Source organism: Dioscorea cayenensis, chromosome 18, assembly GCF_009730915.1.
Source record: "Dioscorea cayenensis subsp. rotundata cultivar TDr96_F1 chromosome 18, TDr96_F1_v2_PseudoChromosome.rev07_lg8_w22 25.fasta, whole genome shotgun sequence".
Classification (NCBI taxonomy): Eukaryota; Viridiplantae; Streptophyta; class Magnoliopsida; order Dioscoreales; family Dioscoreaceae; genus Dioscorea; species Dioscorea cayenensis.
In genome coordinates this window covers 10,499,392-10,519,301 of record NC_052488.1, presented here as the reverse complement: position 1 = coordinate 10,519,301, position 19,910 = coordinate 10,499,392, and the positions used below count along the sequence as shown (strand labels likewise).

General features: G+C 40.9%; 2 non-coding genes across 2 annotated transcripts; one reads left to right on the top strand and one right to left on the bottom strand.

Annotated features, from left to right (window-relative positions):
• The first annotated feature begins 245 nt into the window (after positions 1-245).
• Positions 246-352, top strand: LOC120283098. Its single transcript, XR_005543099.1, has one exon. It is a non-coding gene; the product is annotated as a small nucleolar RNA R71 (small nucleolar RNA).
• Positions 353-7,139: 6,787 nt separating this feature from the next.
• On the bottom strand, positions 7,140-7,244 carry LOC120283152. Its single transcript, XR_005543152.1, has one exon. It is a non-coding gene; the product is annotated as a small nucleolar RNA R71 (small nucleolar RNA).
• Between the last annotated feature and the right edge of the window lie 12,666 nt (positions 7,245-19,910).

Here is a 19,910-nt window from a genome sequence, read left to right as displayed (position 1 = left end):
ACTTCTTGCTCAAAGACTCAAACTGGGCTGCCAATGATGTGACTGCATCGATCTCATGAAGTCCAGCTACCTTCTTCTTGTCTCGTGTATTCCACTAATAACTGTTCATAACCATCTCTTCAATGAGCTGTCGGTATTCTTCAAGGGTTTTACTTCCTAAGTTACCTCTTGCTGCAGCATCAAGTAATTGCTTTGTGCTTGGGTTCAAACCATTATAGAAAGTGTGGATAATCATCCACTTAGGGAACCCGTGCTGAGGACATTTTCGCAGGAGATCCTTGAACCTATCCAATGTCTTAAAAATAGACTCCAATTCCATTTGCACAATAGAGGATATTTCATTCTCGAGCTTCACAGATTTTCTAGAAGGGAAATATCGGGCAAGGGAAGCTTCTACCATCTCCTCCCAAATAGTAATCAATGCTCTAGGCAATGAATGCAACCACTACTTTGCTCCTCCTTTCAAGTAAAATGGGAAGGTCCTCAACTTGATAACATCATCTGTGACTCCATTAATCTTAAGCATGTCACACACTTCTAAGAAATTCTCAAAGTTTTTATTTGGATCGTTACCGGCCAAACTATTAAACTGTGCTGACTGCTATAACATCTGGATGAAGCCTGGCTTGAGCTCGAAACTCTGAGCTATAATCAATGGCCTCACAATGCTAGGTTACACACCAAGAACTGCTAATCTTACATAATCTGAGAGTGTTCTCTATTGCTCATGTTGTTCTGCTATATTATCAGACCCTTTAACTTCTATCTCAGCTTGATTTGTCTGTTCTTGCATAGGTTAATTTCCCCATCTATGAGTTCTCCTTATAATATCCGGATCACTTTCAACCAATGTTGAATGGTTACCTCAAGTCATAACCTGGAGTTACAATCAAAGAATGAAAAACACAAATCAGAATGATGGACGAATAAGAAAGTGTGAAATAGAACAAGTGATGAATAGCTACAATAGCAAAGTGCAAATACTTCCAAAACATCTATTCCCCAGCAACGACACCAAAAACATGACACACCATTTACGTGTGTCTACCGCAAATGTATGGGTCATCGAAGTAATAAAAATACCACGGTGAGTAGGTAGTCCAATCCGAAGGGAATAGTTGTTCATAAGCACAAAGTATTACTATCTAGCTAGAGTGAAAACCAAGTTGTGATGTTGCTTCAAAATTTCAATGCAAAGAAAAGTAAAAAAAGAAAAGAGAAAGCTAGGAGTAAGGAGAGGTAATCGATCGTAAAATGGGGTACTCGGATAATGCTCACCCTAGGACTATTGTTTCAAGTGCAAGACTAATAATATGTCTCCTAATTGATGGTTAATGAGTCATGGAAATCAAAAGACACACTGTCCCAAACCTAAGGTCAACTGTGACTAGTCTTTTACACTATGCCCCAGCGGAAAGGGATACTCTCGATGCCTCACACTGCATAGGACTGCTTGAAGCTCTAGGGATTCCAAGTGATAAACCCTATTCTCTAATATAGATCTAACCCTTTCGTCCAGAGAAAGACCCCCTAGTCATGATTAAGCCCCAGCACTAAAGATTACTTTAACACTTCACTCTGTTGCTCACGCAACTAAGTACCAGTGGAGTTTGTCTCTTAGCACTTCACTCTATCAGGAACGCATAGAACTCTTGGAATGAGGAGGTAGGATAAATCACATCAGAAGGGAAAGGGGACATTCCGCTACCTCTTGACTCACCCTCTCGACCCTCGTCAATCTTGCTAAGTCTAATCCTAATAAAGTTGTTACACCTTCAAAGGATTACCTAGATAGATTCTCAACCCTAGTGTCACTCTAAGTGAAAATCAAATCAACAAGCATACAAGATTGAAACTCAATTAAAAAATCAATTAAAGGAAACATAATTGAAGTCAATGAAACAAAATCATCCTGGGGTTAACAAGTCCAAGTACCCACTAGGGGTTTAGCTCTCCATGGAGAGTCAAAGATAAAATCAAAGATAAATGCAAGAAGTCCATAAAGAAAACCCCCTTGTTTCCCGTATTGATAGTCTTGAGGAGCCACCTCGTCTTCTCCAAGGACTCCTATGTTAAGCCTTGGGCACACCTCGCAGAATCAATGCTGATGAAAGCTTCCACAATAGCTCTCCTCCAAAGGGAATCGATGTCGAATGCCGTAGGACCACTCCTAAAGTCCAGCAAAAGCCTTTCCAAACCCTAGCCGTGCTTGCCCCAAAAGATATGAAAAATATAGGAAGAAGATCCCGAAAATAAAACTCTCAAAGCGGTATTTATAGGGCTAAAATCGGGTATCCACACACGGCCTTGTGGATTTCCAAAATGCCTTTTCCTGTGCATTATGAATAGTAACTCCTACAGTACTTCACCAAAATACTCCCGAATTTACTTTCTTCATCGAGGCCGCATGATTGGGCACACATCCACGCTGTAGATCACATCACGTCTTCGATTAAACAACATTAACAAAGCCCTTAACAATATTGCACAAGTCAGAACATATGAGTGTGACTACCTTTGTGCCCCTCCAATTTGTGTATTCACTTGAGCATAATGGAGGTTGGAACACACCCACATGTCTATGAGCACAATCTGTGTCTTGACCCCTGTTCGATCCGAGAATTTCATCAACAATCGCGTCAACGATCTACTTTTGCTTTCTTTCTTCCAAACATGTCTCCATAACCCTAAATACACCAAAGAACACAAATACACATGAATGAGCTATAAAATCTGATAAAGTGATGCTCAATATAAGAAAAGTATACTTTATATTACTTATACACAAGCACTTAACAGTTAGATTCCCTGTGGGATGCCCTACCAGTTCTTTATAAATAAGTTGTAAAAAGATGGTAGAAAGAGCTATCACCCTAGAAGAGTTAAAGCTACTCTTGAGTAGTCAAATTTTGGGCATTACAAGTGTACATTTGATGACCTACCGAGAGAGAAGGCTACCTCTAGGGTGTATGAAGCTACTGCCCACTATGAATAGTCAATTTAAGGTCTAATGTTGCTAGGTTGACTCCTTAAGACTTTGAGGTAGTCAATTTAGGGGTTGTTTGGTTGATAGTAACTAGGTGTAAGTAGTAGTGAAGTAACTAGTTTTACAAGTAAAAGTTACTTTAGGGTGTTTGGGTTGAGGTGAAAGTACATCTCACATGTGATTCAAGTTACTTCTCATCCCCATCCAGTAATTCAACTCACAGCAAAAATGGTTGAGTTGAAATATAGTAAAACAGTTTTCAGCAGAGCTTATGGGTACCCTATTTTTCACAGACAACTTCTATCACCCAACACAATCTTAGCCCAATCCTTAGACTTCTTCTTCACCTTCTGTGAAGCAGCCGCCACAGAACGCCGCCTCCCCAAGTGCCGCCTCTACATGGAACCCCCTCTCTCCTTCCTTTGCCCCTCCTCTACCAAATCCCCTCAACAACGAACACATCCCTTCCAAGGCGGCCCCAAATCCCAACTTTCCCAAGCTTCTTAAGACCCTATCGGTTCTTTCCGCCAAGCGTTTGGACCCCCACAGTGACATCCTCACCCTCATCAATGAGAACAATCTCGACGAGGCCTCCTCATTCGCCACTACAGCCTCATCCTAAAAAACTCACCTTTCAACCAAATTCTCAACCATGCTTCATTTCTATTTATGTGGATGTTAATTAGGTTAAAAATGCTTGCATTGATGATGTAATTTTGTATGGTTTCGTTGGATGAAGTTTTCATTACCATGGGCAAACTTGTTTACTTTCTCTCTTTCTCTCTCTCTCTCTCTCTCTCTCTCTCTCTCTCTCTCTCTCTCTATATATATATATATATATATTCTTTAGCTGTGATTTTCTTGAACATGTTATGTTTTTATTTGTTTGGATGAATCTCATATTGTATTTTATTTTGTTTTGTTGTTGAGATAATATTGTGTTGTATTTTATTTTATTTTTTGGTATGCTGTATTTTTTTTTTTAACTTTGATGGATTTTAGATGTTGTAATTTTAAACAATAATTTTTTATGGATTTTTTTTAAATGTTTTTATGTTTTGGATGTGTGTTAGGTGTAGTCATATACAAAAATAATATGGTTAATATTAAATATTGAAAGCTATAATCTGATGAATTATAATGATCTTATATTTTGATTTAAATATTTTGTAATGTAATTTTATGTTAAAAAAATATTATTAGTTAATTAAATTTAAATGTAATTTTTTTAAAAATAAATATTAAACATTTTTACATTAAATAAATATTATATTAAGTTAACTAATTACATTTGATTAAATTAATTTGGATGATAAGTATTAAATAATTAATAATAAAAACTAATGGAGGTAATTTTGCCATATCCCTTACATGGTGACCATATCTCTCACACTTACATAAATATAAACACATAAAAAGTAAATACAGTATTTTCACTTACATCAAACCAAATAACAATGATGTAAGTTGAAATACAGCATTTTCACTTACACTGTAAGTCTACTTACATGTAATTTGATTTACTGCCAACCTAACAGCCCCTTAGGGTTTGCACACACACACAAGATCTTTGAAGTAAGAGTGTAGCCTTTTATTGAGCATTCTTGTTGTTTTTTAACCCTCGTTGCTCCCTCTTTGTTTAAGAAGTGATAAGTGCTTGCGTATAAGCAATATGAATTATTCTTTTCTTATATTTAGCATCACGTTTATCAGCTTTTATCGCTTATTCATGTGTATTTGTATTCTTTTATGCATGTAGGGTTGTGGAGACAAAATTGGATGAAAGAAAGAAAAAGTAGATCGTGGACGTGATTGTGATGAAGTTCTTAGATCAAACAAAGATGAAGACACAAGTTGTGCTCAAAGACATGTGGGTGTGTGCCAACCTCCATTGTGCTCAAGTGAATACACAAAGTGGAGGGGCACAAAGGCAGTCACACTCACATGTTATGACTTTTGCAACATTATCAAGAGCTTCGTCAATGTGGTTTCATTGAAGACACGACGTGATCTACCACATGGATGTGTGCCCATTCATGGGGCCTTGATGAAAAGAGTGGATTCGGGAGCATTTTGGCAAAGTACTATGGCAATTTATTGTAGGAACTGTAGCAAAACACTGTAGCAGTTACTGTTTATAGAGCGCATGAAATGAAGACCTGAAAATCCACACAGTCGTGTGGATGCCCAATTCCAGCCCCTATAAATACTGCATTTTGAGGATTCTTTAGATATCTTTCTCCCATCTTTTGCCCACCTTTGGAGGTGCTCGCGGCTAGGGTTTGGTGAGGCTTTGCCTAGATTTTTGGAGTGGTTCTACATCCTTCGACATCATGTTTCTTTAAAAGAGAGCTTTTGAGGGAGCTTTTGAGGGAGCTTTCATCGGTATTGATTTGGTGAGGTGTGCATTAGGCTTGACAAGGGAACCTTTGGAGAAGATGAGGCAGCTCCACAAGACCATCGATACAGACTACAAGGGGGTTTTATCTATAGATTTCATGCATTTACTTTTGATTTCTTATTTGCTTGTGTATTGCTCTATTGAGAATTAAACTCCTAGTGGGTGCTTGGACTTGTAAACCCTAGGATGAATTATTTTCATTGAAACTTATTATGTTTTTTTAATTGATGTTTTAATTGAGTTTCAACCTTGAATGCTTGTTGAATTGATTTTCCATTAGAGTGACACTAGGGTTGAGAATCTATCTTGGTAATCCTTGAGAATTATTGACACTTCTTTAGGGTTAGACAAAGTAAGGTTGGAGAGGGTCGAGATGGTGAGTTGAGACATAGCGGAATGTCCCCTTTGCCTTCCGATGTGGTTTATCCTACCTCCACTTTCCAAGAGTTCTTTGTTATCATGATAGAGTGAAGTGCTATGAGACAAACTCCACTGGGGCTTAGTTACACAAGTAACAGAGTGAAGTATTATACTAATCCTTAGTGCTGAGGCTTAATTATGACTAGGGTCTTTCACCTGGACCAAAGGGTTAGATCTAGATTTGGGAATAGGGTTTATCACTTGGAGTCCCTAGAGCTTTAAGCAACCTTACACAGTGTAAGGTGTTGAAAGCGATCCTTTCCACCGGGCATAGTGTAAAGTTAGTCATGCTTGACTGTAGGTTTGGGACCGTGCGTCTTTGGACTTCCACGACTCATTAGATATAAGTTAGGAGGCATAATGATTAGTCTTGCACTTGAAACAATAGTCCTAGGGTGAGCAATGTTTTGGTACCTCATCTCTCTATTAATTACCTCTCCTTATTCTTATTACATTTCCTTTCTCTTTTTTTTATTTTATTTGCATTGATATTGTTCACCCAAATCACGAATCGATTCACTTGATAGCTAAATAGCATCACTACTTGCTTCCAAATAACTATTCCCGGTGGATACGACTACCGACTCACTGGTGTACTTCATTACTTTGCTAATCCGTGCACTTACGGTATACTACACACTCAAGGGGTGTTTCAAGTTTTTGGCACTATTGCCACCAGGGAATAGGCATTTTGGAAGCATTTTGCACTTTGCTATTTTAGCTATTCATCACTTGTTCTATTTCACACTTTCTTATTCTTCCATCGTTCTGATTTGTTTTTCTTTATTTCTTTGATTGCAGCTCTAGGTTATGACCCGAGGTAACCCTTTGACATTGGTTAAGGTTGATCCAAAAATTAGAAGAAGAACTCATAGATGGGGAAAAGAACCTGTGCAAAAACAGTCAAATCAAGCTGAGATAGAAGGTGAAGGGTCTGATAATATGGCAGAACAACATGAGTAGCAGATGACACTCTCAGATTATGTAAGATCCGCAGTTCTCAGCACACAGTCTAGTATTGTGCACCCACTGATTACAGCTCAGGGTTTTGAGCTCAAGCCAGGCTTCATCCTGATGTTAAAGAAGTAGGCATAGTTTAATGGGTTAACCGATGAGGATCCGAACATCCACATTGAGAATTTCTTGGAAGTGTGCGACATACTCAAGATTAATGGAGTTATGGATGATGCTATCAAGTTGAAGGCCTTCCCATTTTTCTTGAAGAGAAGAGCAAAGCAATGGCTACATTCATTACCTAGAGCACCGATTACTACTTGGGAGGAGATGGTAGAAGCTTTAATTGCCCGATACTTTCCTCTTGGAAAATCTGTAAAGCTTAGGAATGAAATGTCCTCCTTTGTGCAAACAAAATTGGAGTCTCTTTTTGATACATAATAGGTTCAAGGATCTCCTGCGGAAATGCCCTCAGCATTGGTTCCCCAAGTTGATGATTATCCATACTTTCTACAATGGATTGAACCCAAGCACGAAGCAATTATTAGATGGTATAGTATGATGTACCTTAGGAAGAAAGACCCTCGAAGAAGCCCGATAGCTCATTGAAGAGATGGCTATGAACAATTATCAGTGGAACGCAGGAGACAAGAAAAGGTAGACAGACTACGTAAGATTGACGTAGTTACACCTTTAGCAGCTCAGGTTGAGTCCTTGAGTAAGACGTTAGACACTCTAACTTCTCCTAGAGTGGTGGCAGTGATGAGTTACATTAGGTGCGGAGGAGGGCATGCTCCATCTAATTGCCCAATTGCTATTGGTGGTACATCTTCAGTGGAACAGGTGGATTTTGTAGGCAATGCAATGAGAGGTCAAGGAATTCCGTATAGCAATACCTACAATCCGGGGTAGAGGAGCCACCTAAACCTTTCTTGGAGTAACCAAGGGCAACAGAAGGCTATGGCACCACCGGGTTTCCAACAACAACAACAAGCCTTGAACGTGGAGAATAGAGTTTCTAGGTTGGAGAACTGGATGACTGATTTGGAGAAGGCTTTGACCAAGTTTATTTAATCATAAGATACAAGATTTCAATTGGTTGAAGTCACACTTCACAACCGCACCACATCATTGCACAAATTGGAGAATCAAGTGCGACAAATTGTGAAACCATTTTCAGAAATACCTCAAGGGAGTTTACCTAGCAACACGGAGACTAATCCAAGAGAGCATGTAAAGTGATCACTTTGAGAAGTGGTTGTGAAGTTGAGAGTAGGCTCCCTATTAAGAAGACAACAGTTGAGTTACCCAAGGAAGTAGAGGTTGAGGAGAGAGCTAAAGAGAAGGAGATGGCACCCCCACCTCACAAGCCATGAATCCCTTATCCTTCAAGGTTGAAGAATTACCAAAATGATGATCAATACAAGAAGTTTTTGGGTATATTCAAGCAGTTGTACATCAACATCCCATTTGTGGATGCATTGTCTCAAATGCCTCGCTATGCAAAGTTTTTCAAGGACCTCTTGACCAATAAAAGGAAGTTGGAGGAGAGTGTATCTATGATTTTAGATGCTTCGTGCTTAGCGGTGTTGCAAAAGAATATGCCAAACAAGAAGAAGGACCCTAAGAACTTCATCATTCTATATAACATTGGCAACTTGGGTGTAGAAAAGGGATTGGCAGACTTAGGAGCTGGCATCAACATCATGCCTTATATATTCTTTCATAAGCTAGGCTTAGGAGGGCATAGGCCCACTCTGATGACACTTCAATTGGCCGATCGATCAGTTAGACATCCGAGGGGCATCATTGAGGATGTTCTTGTGAAGGTTGATAAGTACATCTTTCCTGCGAACTTTGTGATTCTAGATGTTGATGAGGATGTCCAGATGCCATTGATACTTGGAAGGCCATTTTTGCGCACTTCCAAAGCACTTATTGACATGGATGGTGGAGAGTTGACACTAAGAGTTGGAGATGACAAGTTGACACACTGCCTTGCTGAAGCCATGCGACATTCTCTTGATTTTAATGATACTCTATATTTTCTTGACACCACTGATGAGTTGATTGATGATTATGTGTAGGAAATGTTGTGTTCGGACCCATTGGAGGGATGGCTAAATCAAGAGGTGGAGAACAAAGACGTCTTGACACTTGCTCTAGAGGACAAGGTGCAACCTACCCTAAGAGTCAAAAAGAGGATGATCCAAAAGCTTAAGAAGTCAAGGAGATGTCACAAGAAATGCTCAATTCTAGTAGGGATGAACAATCATAGAGTAAGGGTGTTGAAACCTTGTATGGTAACAAACTCAATAACTCTCCCTATACCTTGAAACAATTGTATTCATCATACTTTCAAGTTGTAGGTAAGAGGGAAACATTCATTTATGAACACCATGTGGTAAGGAGAGGTATGTTAAGCTTAGTTACATTAAACAAGCGCTTCTTGGGAGGCAACCCAAATCTTTACTATTTTTTTAGGTTTTAGTTTAGTACTTGCATGATTAAGAGCTTGAGTGTTGGTGTCTTGATTTTTACATGCTATTGTTGTGCTTTTCTTGTCGATTGTTGGTGCTTTAGTATGTTTAATTGTGATTGGTGAAGTGTCTAGGTCGTTTGAGCATTTTTCCATGATTCTCTAGATTGTTTTTCAATGTATAGGCAGTCTCTATATGCGTATAAGCATTGCAGAAATTTGTCTGCAGAGCCTGTAATTTTTCTTAGTCATCCAAAGAAGACATACGGCCATGTGGAATTTCCACATGGGTGTGTTTTTCCATTCAGAGCTCGACTTCTCCATCCCGAGAAGACACAGTGGCATGTGAACGCCCCTGTAAGTGACCTTGTGACGGTCACACGCCCGTCAGTAATTTCCACACAAGCATGTTGATCTCTGCAGAGTGCCAAGTCTCCATCCCAAGAAGACACAAGGGCGTGTGTTTGCTCCTGTGGATGAGCCTGTGAATGGCACACAAGCGTGGGTAATTTCTACACGGCCGTGTGAAACTTGGTAGAGATTTCTTCTCCATCCAGAGAGCAAACAGGGGCGTGTGAGTGCTCCTGTGAGTACCCCTGTGAACATCCACACGCCCATGTGGAATTTCCACAGGGTGTGTGGAACACTTGGAAAAATTCTCGATAGAACAGAGAAGCCACAGGGGCGTATGAATGCCCCTGTGAGTCGGGCGCACGGGCGTGGGTATTTTCCACACGCCTGTATGGGAGCGTTCAGAGGCAGAGAGCTATCCCAAAAGCACACAGGGGTGTGTGTATGCCCCTGTGAGTAACCCTGTGGGAGTCACACGAGCGTGGGTAATTTCCACACGCCTGTGTGGATACACAAAACATCAAAGGGCCCGACTTTTGTTTTAAAAACCTACTCGCTCCCCTTCATTCTCTAACCCCCAAACGCTCAATAAATGCTCCTCTTCACCTTCCCAACCCCTCACCATCTATTTATAATGATTTGAATGAGTGTTCTAGCTGTATTCGAAGTTTTTGAGTTTTACTTTATCGGTGAGCCTCATTTTCCCTTTTTCTTCTCAAATCTTCATTTCTTTTGCTCATTGTGGTCCATTTCTCATGTTTACATGTTTAAATTGCTGGTAGATGTTTTTGGAAAGGATTTAGAAAGCAATTTGTTTATTTTTTTATTCTATTGGAGCTTGCTGCCGTGCAGCTTTCACACCCCGAAGATCCACACGGATCTCTGGGATTTCCACACGACTGTGTGGATTGTTGTAGATTAAGTTTTTAAAGGTTGATTTGATGAATCTCTTTTTAATTCTTGCAGATATGGCCCCTAGTTCAAGGAAAGCGGCCTGCAAGCATCCCTGTGAGTTTTCTCAAGAGCATGAGTATATGGAGTTCGCGATTCTCGAGCATCAGGCTCGGTTTGAGCACTTGTCGAAGCTCAAGTTTGGCCACTCTCGGTTTCCCAATTTGAGTGCATTACAAGAGATACAGTTATGGGGCGAGATGGCAGATAAGGTTGAGGAGTTACTTACAGTAGGTAGTTCACGCAAATTATTATCCACACAAGAGCCAGCTATCCATATGCTCACATTAGAGGTGCTCGCATCTTTCGAATTCGAACGTTCGTACAGCAGTTTTTCAAGTATTGATGTGATTTAGTTTCGTGCATTCCGTCAGTACCACAATATGAGAGTCACGCAGTTCTCACTCAGACTTGGCTTATACAACGAGGCCTACATAGATACTGAGGAGTATGAGCCATTACTAGCTGATTACCTACACAGTTTGACTCCTTAGCACGCCTACAAAGCGCTGTGTTAATAGGGACATTACAAGCTGGGGGTCTCCAAGGCGACATGCCTCTCTTGATAGGCCGATAGATACATCCATGCTATTATGAGCAGATCAATGAATGGCCCTGGTGACAGTACAGGGTTTTGAGCCGACAGGAGTTTCTCTATCTTTGTTTGATGGTAAAGAGTGAGCCACTCCACTTTGGAAACATTATGGAAGAGTACCTGAGGCACCAGGGTTAGTATGCCATGGTTAGAGTCCTCTTCTCAGACCTCTACATTACTTGACTCATCACGGAGATGGGTCTCTTGGATGCCATTCGAGGGGCCGAGAAGATCATAGTGCTATCTCCCCTCAACCTGGAGACGATGAGACTCATGACCATGATCCGGAGATACAGAGATGGTGTTTATGTCATGATCATGTCTCCACCAGAGACAGTCGAGGGAGAGGGAGAGGCAGCAAAGGGATCACAGCTTGCTCCCGAGCCACAGCAGGAGCCTATGGAGACAGAGGCATCCCCTACAACATAGGAGCGACCTCCAATGCGTATCTGATAAGGGCTTGTGTGATATTAATGCAAAGCATTCTTTCCTTATGTTGAGCATTACTCTTCTCGGGTTTTTACACTAATATGTGTGTTTTTATGTTACTTTCATGTAGGTAGGGTTGTGAGGCCGATTATGAATGAAAGAAGCCAATGTGGATCATAATGCACCGATTTTGGGGGAAATCTTGCTAAAGTTCAAACGCGAAGACATAGGTCGGGTGTGAGATGCTAGAGTGTGCGCCAACCTCCTCGTATTCGAATTGGCACATCCATTTGGAGGGGGACAAGGGTAGTTACACTCGAGCATTCCGACTTATGCACATAGAACAAGAGCTCCACCCACTTGTCTATCTTTGAAGAAGCAAGTGATCCACGACGTGAACGTGTGCCCGTTTGCATTACACCGATGAAAGCATGGATTCGGGAAGCTATTCAGGCCTGTTACTGACAAGGTCCCCTTGTATATATCTCGCAAGTGCACGGGTTTGTCGAAGTAATAATCCCGAGTGAGCGGGGTCGAATCCACAGGGAGTAGGGAGTAAAGATACTTAATTCGATTCTTAGCTATGTGGAGTATCAACAATGATAAGTGTGGTAATGATTCAATTCTCAGAAATTAAAAGCAACAAGTAAGAGAGCAAAAGTAAGGAGGAGGCAAGGCAATCGATAAAGATGGGGTACTCGGATGATGCTTCACCTAGGATAATCGCTACAAGTGCAAGAACTCTCTATTATGCTTCCTAATCAATGCAATGGTGAGTCGTGGAAATCCTTACATACATAGTCCCAAATCTAAGGTCAACTATGCCTAACTCTATACATGTCCCGGAGGAGAAATCGAACAATCTCAACACCTCGCACTCGCATAGAGTTGCAATGAGCTCTAGGGGTTCCAAGTGATAAATCTCTTCCTAGATTTAGACCTAACCCTTTGGTCCAGGCGGAAGGTCCCTAGCCACAATTAAGCCCTAGATACTAAGATTATCTCAACGCTTCACTCCATTGCACGCACAACTAGGCCCCAGGGGAGGGTCATCCCTTAGACCATTCACTCTATTATGCCCGTAAAGAACTCGAGGAACGGAGGTAGAATCTATCACGTCGGAGGGGAAAGGGGACGCTCCTGTACCTCTCGACTCACCCTCTCAACCCTCTCCAACCTAGCTTTGTCTAACGCTCGTGGTGTGTCACTCACTCACAAGGTTACCAACAAGAACTCTCAACCCTAGTGTCACTATAGGGGAAATGTTCATAAAATCAAGCATTCAAAGTTGGAACTCACAATAAACATCAATTTATTGAAAGCATAATAAAGAAGTTCAAAGAAACAAATACATCCTAGGGTTCACAATCACCCAAGTACCCACCAGGGGTTTAGCTCTCCATGGAGCTAAGTACAATCAAAGAAATTGAATGTAAAAGCAATGAATCCATAAAGAAACACCCTCGATAGTCATGTCGATGGTCTTGTGGAAAGTCCTCTACTCATCGTCCAAGGATTCCTTCGTCTGGTATAGGATACGCCTCGATCAAAGCTCCCCTACCAACTTTCTTCCTAATGGAATCATGATGTCGGAGCCGTAGAACCTCTCCAAAACCTTGGCCAATACCAAAATCAGGGCTGAATCGGCTTTAAATAGGGCTGGAATCGGTCAACTCCACGGGCGTGGACGATACACCCGCCCGTGCGGAATTTCCACACGGGTGTGGATAATTTCCACACGCCCGTGTGGATTCTCTATTTCTCTAATTTCTCTGTCTGCTGTGAACAGTACTGCTACAGTAATTGCTGCGGTGTTCTGCTACATCCTTCGACCTGAATAACTTTCCAATTCCATACTTTCATCGGGGTAACGTAAACAGGCACACGTTCACGTCTTGAATCACTTGCTTCTTCAATGATATACATGTTGGTGGGGTTCTTGTTCTTATATGCATAGGTCGGAATGCTCGAGTGTGACTGCCTTTGTGCCCCTCCAAATGGATGTGCTCACTCGAATGCGAGGAGGTTGGCACACACTCTAGCATCTCACACCTGTCCTATGTCTTCCAAAATAAGTGCATTATGATCCACATTAGCCTATTTCCTTCATACTCGGCCTCACAGCCCTACCTGCATAAAAGTAACATAAAAACACACATATTAATGTAAAAACCTGAGAAAAGTAATGCTCAACATAAGGAATGAACGCTTCGCCTTCATATCGCACAAGCCAGCCAAGAAAACAGGAATTCAGAGAACCCACACGGCCGTGTGGAAATTATCCATGCCCGTGTGGAAATTCCACATGGCGTGTGAAAGATGCACAGGCCCGTGTGGTCGCCCAATTCCAGCCCTATTTAAAGCCGATTCAGCCCCGATTTCAGCATTCTTTTCTCCATCTTTTCCCCAGCTTGAAAGAGGGTTTTGGCTAAGGTTTTGAGAGGTATTGGCTAAGGTTTTGGAGAGGTTCTACGGCTCCGACATCGTCATTCTTTAGGAAGAAAGTTGGTAGGGGAGCTTCCGTCGAGGCGTATCCTATACCGGACGAGGGAATCCTTGGACGACGAGTAGAGGACTTTCCACAACACCATCGACACGACTATCGAGGGTGTTTCTTTATGGATTCATTGCTTTTACATTCAATTTCTTTGATTGTACTTAGCTCTATGGAGAGCTAAACCCCTGGTGGGTACTTGGGTGATTGTGAACCCTAGGATGTATTTGTTTCTTTGAACTTCTTTATTATGCTTTCAATAAATTGATGTTTATTATGAGTTCCAACCTTGAATGCTTGATTTTATGAACATTTCCCCTATAGTGACACTAGGGTTGAGAGTTCTTATTGGTAACCTTGTGAGTGAGTGACACACCACGAGCGTTAGACAAAGCTAGGTTGGAGAGGGTTGAGAGGGTGAGTCGAGAGGTACAGGAGCATCCCCTTTCCCCTCTGACGTGATAGATTCTACCTCCGTTCCTCGAGTTCTTTGCGGCCATAATGAGTGACACACCACAAGCGTTAGACAAAGCTAGGTTGGGGCTTAGTTGCGCGTGCAACGGAGTGAAGCGTTGAGGTGATCTTAGTATCAAGGGCTTAATTATGGTTAGGGACCTTTCACCTGGACCAAAGGGTTAGGTCTATAATTAGGAAGAGATTTATCACTTGGAATCCCTAGAGCTCATTGCAACTCTATTCGAGTGCGAGGTTGAGAGGTTATCTAATCTCTCCTCCGGGACATGTATAGAGTTAGGCATAGTTGACCTTAGGTTTGGGACTATGTATTTAAGGATTTCCATGACTCACCATTACATCGATTAGGAAGCATAATAGAGGGTTCTTGCACTTGAAACGATTGTCCTAGGTGGAGCATTATCCGAGTACCCCATCTTTATCGATTGCCTTACCTCCTCCTTTACTCGTGCTTTTTTACACATTGTTTTTACTTTTAAGAATTGAATCATTGTCACACTTATCACTATTGATCTTTTACATGGCTAAGAAGCGGATTAAGTGTTTTTATTCCCTACTTCCTGTGGATTCGATACCCGCTTATCCGGGATTATTACTTCGATAAACCTGTGCACTTGCAGGATATACGCAAGGGGACCTTGTCAGTATCTTCTCTCATTCTCGAGCCCATGTTCATTCTGAGAGGCTCGAATGTGCGGTAGGGGTGCTACAGTCATATTTAGCTGAGGTTCACGCTCCACATGCTATGTACCACACAGAGGTGATGGCGAGTCTCGACATTCTACAGCAGATACTTAGGCGAGACGCGACCTCACCTTTTCTTATAAGACCCAAAGCTCCACCGACTCCTCCAGCATACCCAGCACCTACAGCAGCACAACCATCACCACTAGCAGCAGCAGCCGAGAAGACTGAGCATGACACCAATGCATGAGGCGTCTTTATCTTTATTTGTCTTTATGTTTTCTGTATTTTCATTTTATTTTATTTTATACTTGTGTTACTCAGAAAGGATCTTCCTTCAGAGTTTATCTTTTATTTTAAGTTGTTCTAGTTTTATTCCATTTCTATATCTTTATAGACTCAATTTTATTTTGTTTTTGTTGAGCTTCACTGAACCCCCTTATGTATATGTGCCGATGGTCTTGTGAGTCTGGGATTTGAGCAAAAGTCATGGACACGGTCATATAGCTTAACACATGGCCGTGTGTGCTCCACAACCCGTTAGAACTCAACTCTCAATGAAATTAGCTCCATCAAATATACCACTAGGAGTTCAGGGGAGTATTGTTTCAATTGCCCATTTCCACACATATGTTTTGATTGTTATCTTTCTTTGTTGTGCTTGCATGCGTACATTGAGGGTAATGTACATCTTAAGTGTGAGGAGAACTTTACATTACACATGTTCTATACTTATGCATTCATTGTACATGCTCATGTAGCCAATGGCGGTTCACCTTCGTTGCAATGATTGTGTTCTTAAGTTTAGGAGAATTTTTAACATTAAATACTTTCATGCTCTAGTTTTACTTGAATTTTTAGGAATTTTTGTTCGATTAACACTTGTTGCACTACTTATTCATTAAACGTTGTGGAAACTCAAGTTCGACGTTTAAGGGACTGTTTTTAGTTTATTTCTTGTTTTAATTTATGTGAAAAAGTAAGGATGAATGAAAAGGAAAAAAAATATGTGTTTGTTTGTTTGTTCATTGGGGGTGGAAAGAGCTACCACTTATGAAGTATAAAGCTACTCCCAAAGTCAGACACTAGTTATGCCCTAATGAGAGAAAGAGCTATCTCATGGGATGAGTGAAAGCTACTACTCCGGTAGAAAGAGCTACCACCTTGAAAGTGTGGAAGCCACTTTGGCGGCCGCCTACGAAAGGGATACTTTAGAGGATGTGTGAAGCTACTACCTTCTCTTTTTTTTTTGTACATAAATAAGACCCTCTCAATTAGAGCTTTAAGGAGTACATGTTGGGTTGCCTTGAGTGAGTTTACACACACTACACAATATCGGGTTTGTTATCCTATTTTATTCAAGGTTTTAGCTAGAGCATTTGTTTCTCTTATTCGGTGTTGGAATTTTTCCTTACTTGTAGAATGCTTCTTTTGCATGCTTTTGGTGAACCTAAGGCCAAGCACTTTCAATTTTACTTCTTGGATGCTTTAATGTTTTATTTTTGCTTGAGGGCAAGCAAAAGCTTAAGTGTGGGGGAGTTTGATATGTGCTTGTGTATAAGAAAAATATGAATTATTCTTTTCTTACATTAAGCATCACTTTTATTAGATTTTATTGCTTATTCATGTGTATTTGTGTTCTTTTGTGCATATAGGGTTGTGGAGACAAAGTTGGATGAAAGAAAGCCAAAGTAAATCATGGACGTGATTGCGATAGAGTTCTTGGATCGAACAAAGGTGAAGACACAAGTTGTGCTCAAAGACATGTGGGTATGTGCCAACCTCCATTGTGCTCAAGTGAATAAACAAAGTGGAGGGCCACAAAGGCAGTCACACTCACATGTTTTGAATTGTACAACATTATCAAGATCTTCGTCAATGTGGTTTCATTGAAGACAAGACGTGATCTACCCATGGATTTGTGCCCATTCAAGTTGCCTTGATGAAAAGAGTGGATTCGGGAGCATTTTGGTAAAGTACTATAGTAGTTTACCATAGCAAAACTCTAGCAAAATCACTATAGTAGTTACTGTTCATAGAGCACAGGAAATGAAGATCTGGAAATCCACATGGTCGTGTGGAAATTCCACAAGCCCGTGTGGATACCTAATTCCAGCCCCTATAAATGCCACATTTTGAGGATTTTTTAGAGATCTTTTTCCCATCTTTTGCCCACCATTGGAGACACTCGTGGCTAAGGTTTGGACATGCTTTACCTAGGTTTTTAGAGAGGTTCTATGGCCTTCAACATAATGTTCCTTTGGAAGAGAGCTTTTGGGGGAGCTTTTGTCGTCATCGATATGGCGAGGTGTGCCCTAGGCTTGACAAGGGAACCTTTGGAGAAGGCGAGGCTGCTCCAAAAGTCATCGATACAGATTACAAGGGGGGTTTATCTATGGATTGCATGCATTTACTCTTGATTTCATATTTGCTTGTGTATTACTCCATAGAGAGCTAAACCCCTAGTGGGTGCTTGGACTTGTAAACTCTAGGATGATTTTGTTTCATTGACTCTTATTATGTTTCTTTAATTGATGTTTTAATTGAGTTTCAACCTTGAATTCTTGTTGAATTGATTTTCCCTTAGAGTGATACTAGGTTTGAGAATCTATCTTGGTAGTCCTTGTGAATGAGTGATACTTCACATTCCAAGAGTTCTTTGTAGTTATGAGGTAGCAAAACGTCTCCTTTGCCTTCCGATGTGGTTTATCCTACCTCCACGTTCCAAGAGTTCTTTGTAGTTATGATAGAGTGAAGTGCTAAGAGACAAACTCCACTGGGACTTAGTTGTGCAAGCAACAGAGTGAAGTGTTGTAGTAATACTTAGTGATGGGGCTTAATTGTGACTAGGGGTCTTTCGCCTGGACCAAAGGGTTAGATCTATATTGGGAATAGGGTTTATCACTTGGAGTCCCTAGAGCTTTAAGAAACCTTACACAATGTGAGCCATCGAGAGCATTCCTTTCAGCCGGGGCATAGTATAGGGTTAGTCACGGTTGACCTTAGGTTTGGGAGCGTGTGTCTTTGGACTTCCACGACTCATTAAACATTAGTTAGGAGGCATAAATGTTAGTCTTGAACTTGAAATAATAGTCCTAGGGTGAGTAATGTCCGGGTACCCTATATCTCTATCGATTACCTCTCCTTATTCCTATTGCGTTTCCTTTCTCTTTTCTCTATTTTATTTGCATTGATATTGTTCACCTAAATCATGAATTGATTCACTTGATAGCTAAATAGCATCACTACTTGCTTCTTAACAACTATTTTCTGTGGATATGACTGTCCACTCACTGGGGTACTTTATTACTTCAATAACCCGTGCACTTGTGGTACACAACACAAGGGTTGTGTCAAGAAGTTTCTATTCTCTTGAGATCAGAGGTGATGCACTAATCTTTTCTTTTATTGAGTGATGTGAGATTTCTTGAGGACAAGCAACGATTCAAGGTGGGGGTATTTAATGAGTGCAACTCATATCATGTTTACTTTCCCTTAATTCATGCTTTTGCTTGCCTTTTAGCATGTCTTTGTATACATTCGATGTTATTCTGGGTATATTTGTTAATGATGCAGGAATTAGGTAGCATAAAGTAATTAGGAGTGAATCAGGATACCAAACAAGTGAAGATTGGAGAAATTGCTAAGTGTTTAAGCTCAGCACATGTAGAGCACGGTCGTGCTCTGTCACCCTGAATATCCCAGCTTCATGACGATCGAGTGATAAAGCTTGCAAGGGGGTGTCACCAGGCCAAACACGGTCGGAGTACTCTCTTGCTCCTCTCCCTGGAAACCTCTGGCTGGGGGTATTTTTTGCTCAACAGGGATAGCACGCACTGGATGGTCCTAGAATGGTCGCGCTCAAGAAGAGCATAGTCTAAGCATGACCGTGCTTCCTCCCACTAGAAATTCCAATCATGTACATAGCCAATTCACTCAAAACCCTAACCAACAAAACACGGTCTAGGCATAACCATGCTTAGCCCGTGTCGAGCTCGAAGTCAGACCTTTTTAACTCTAATTTCTAGGGTTTGCTCTCATCTTTGTTCGGGATTCTAATCTCCACCGAGAGAACTTTGAGGAGAGTGAAGATTAGGTTTCACCACACCTTCTAAGGGGATTAAAGACGAGTTTAAGGCACAAGAGAAGTGGGGTTAGCATATGGAGCTCGGCGAGGAAGATTATCTTGAGAAGAAGGGAGTCATGTCTTCTTTCTCTAATTCTTCATCTTTGGTTTCCTTGTTATGCCCATTTATGAGGGGCTAACCGTCAATGGTGCACCGGGATGTGAACTATGTTATTTTGTATCCTTTGACTACTTGATTTTAATGTTTACGGAGTTCTTTTGGTTTCTTGTGTTAATGATGTGTTTGCATAACTTGATATGTTTGATTTGCACAGTTGCTTAGGTAATCTAGTTATCTTACCAAAACTTTGTGTAATTGAGAACCATAGATGCAACATTGCTCTTGAGCACACCCTTGAACCATAGAATGTACCTGATAGGCTTTAGAATTAAGTCAGCATGCTATAACTCATAGTAATCATCCCGGGCATTGCTCTTTTGTTGTTGAAATCTCAATCCTAATCCCCTTGCATTACCTTCATTCCTCTCCTTTGTTGTTTTATTTTTAATTCAACCCTAATCCAATCTTTGTTTAACTGAACATCAAAAGATAAATTAGTACTTTG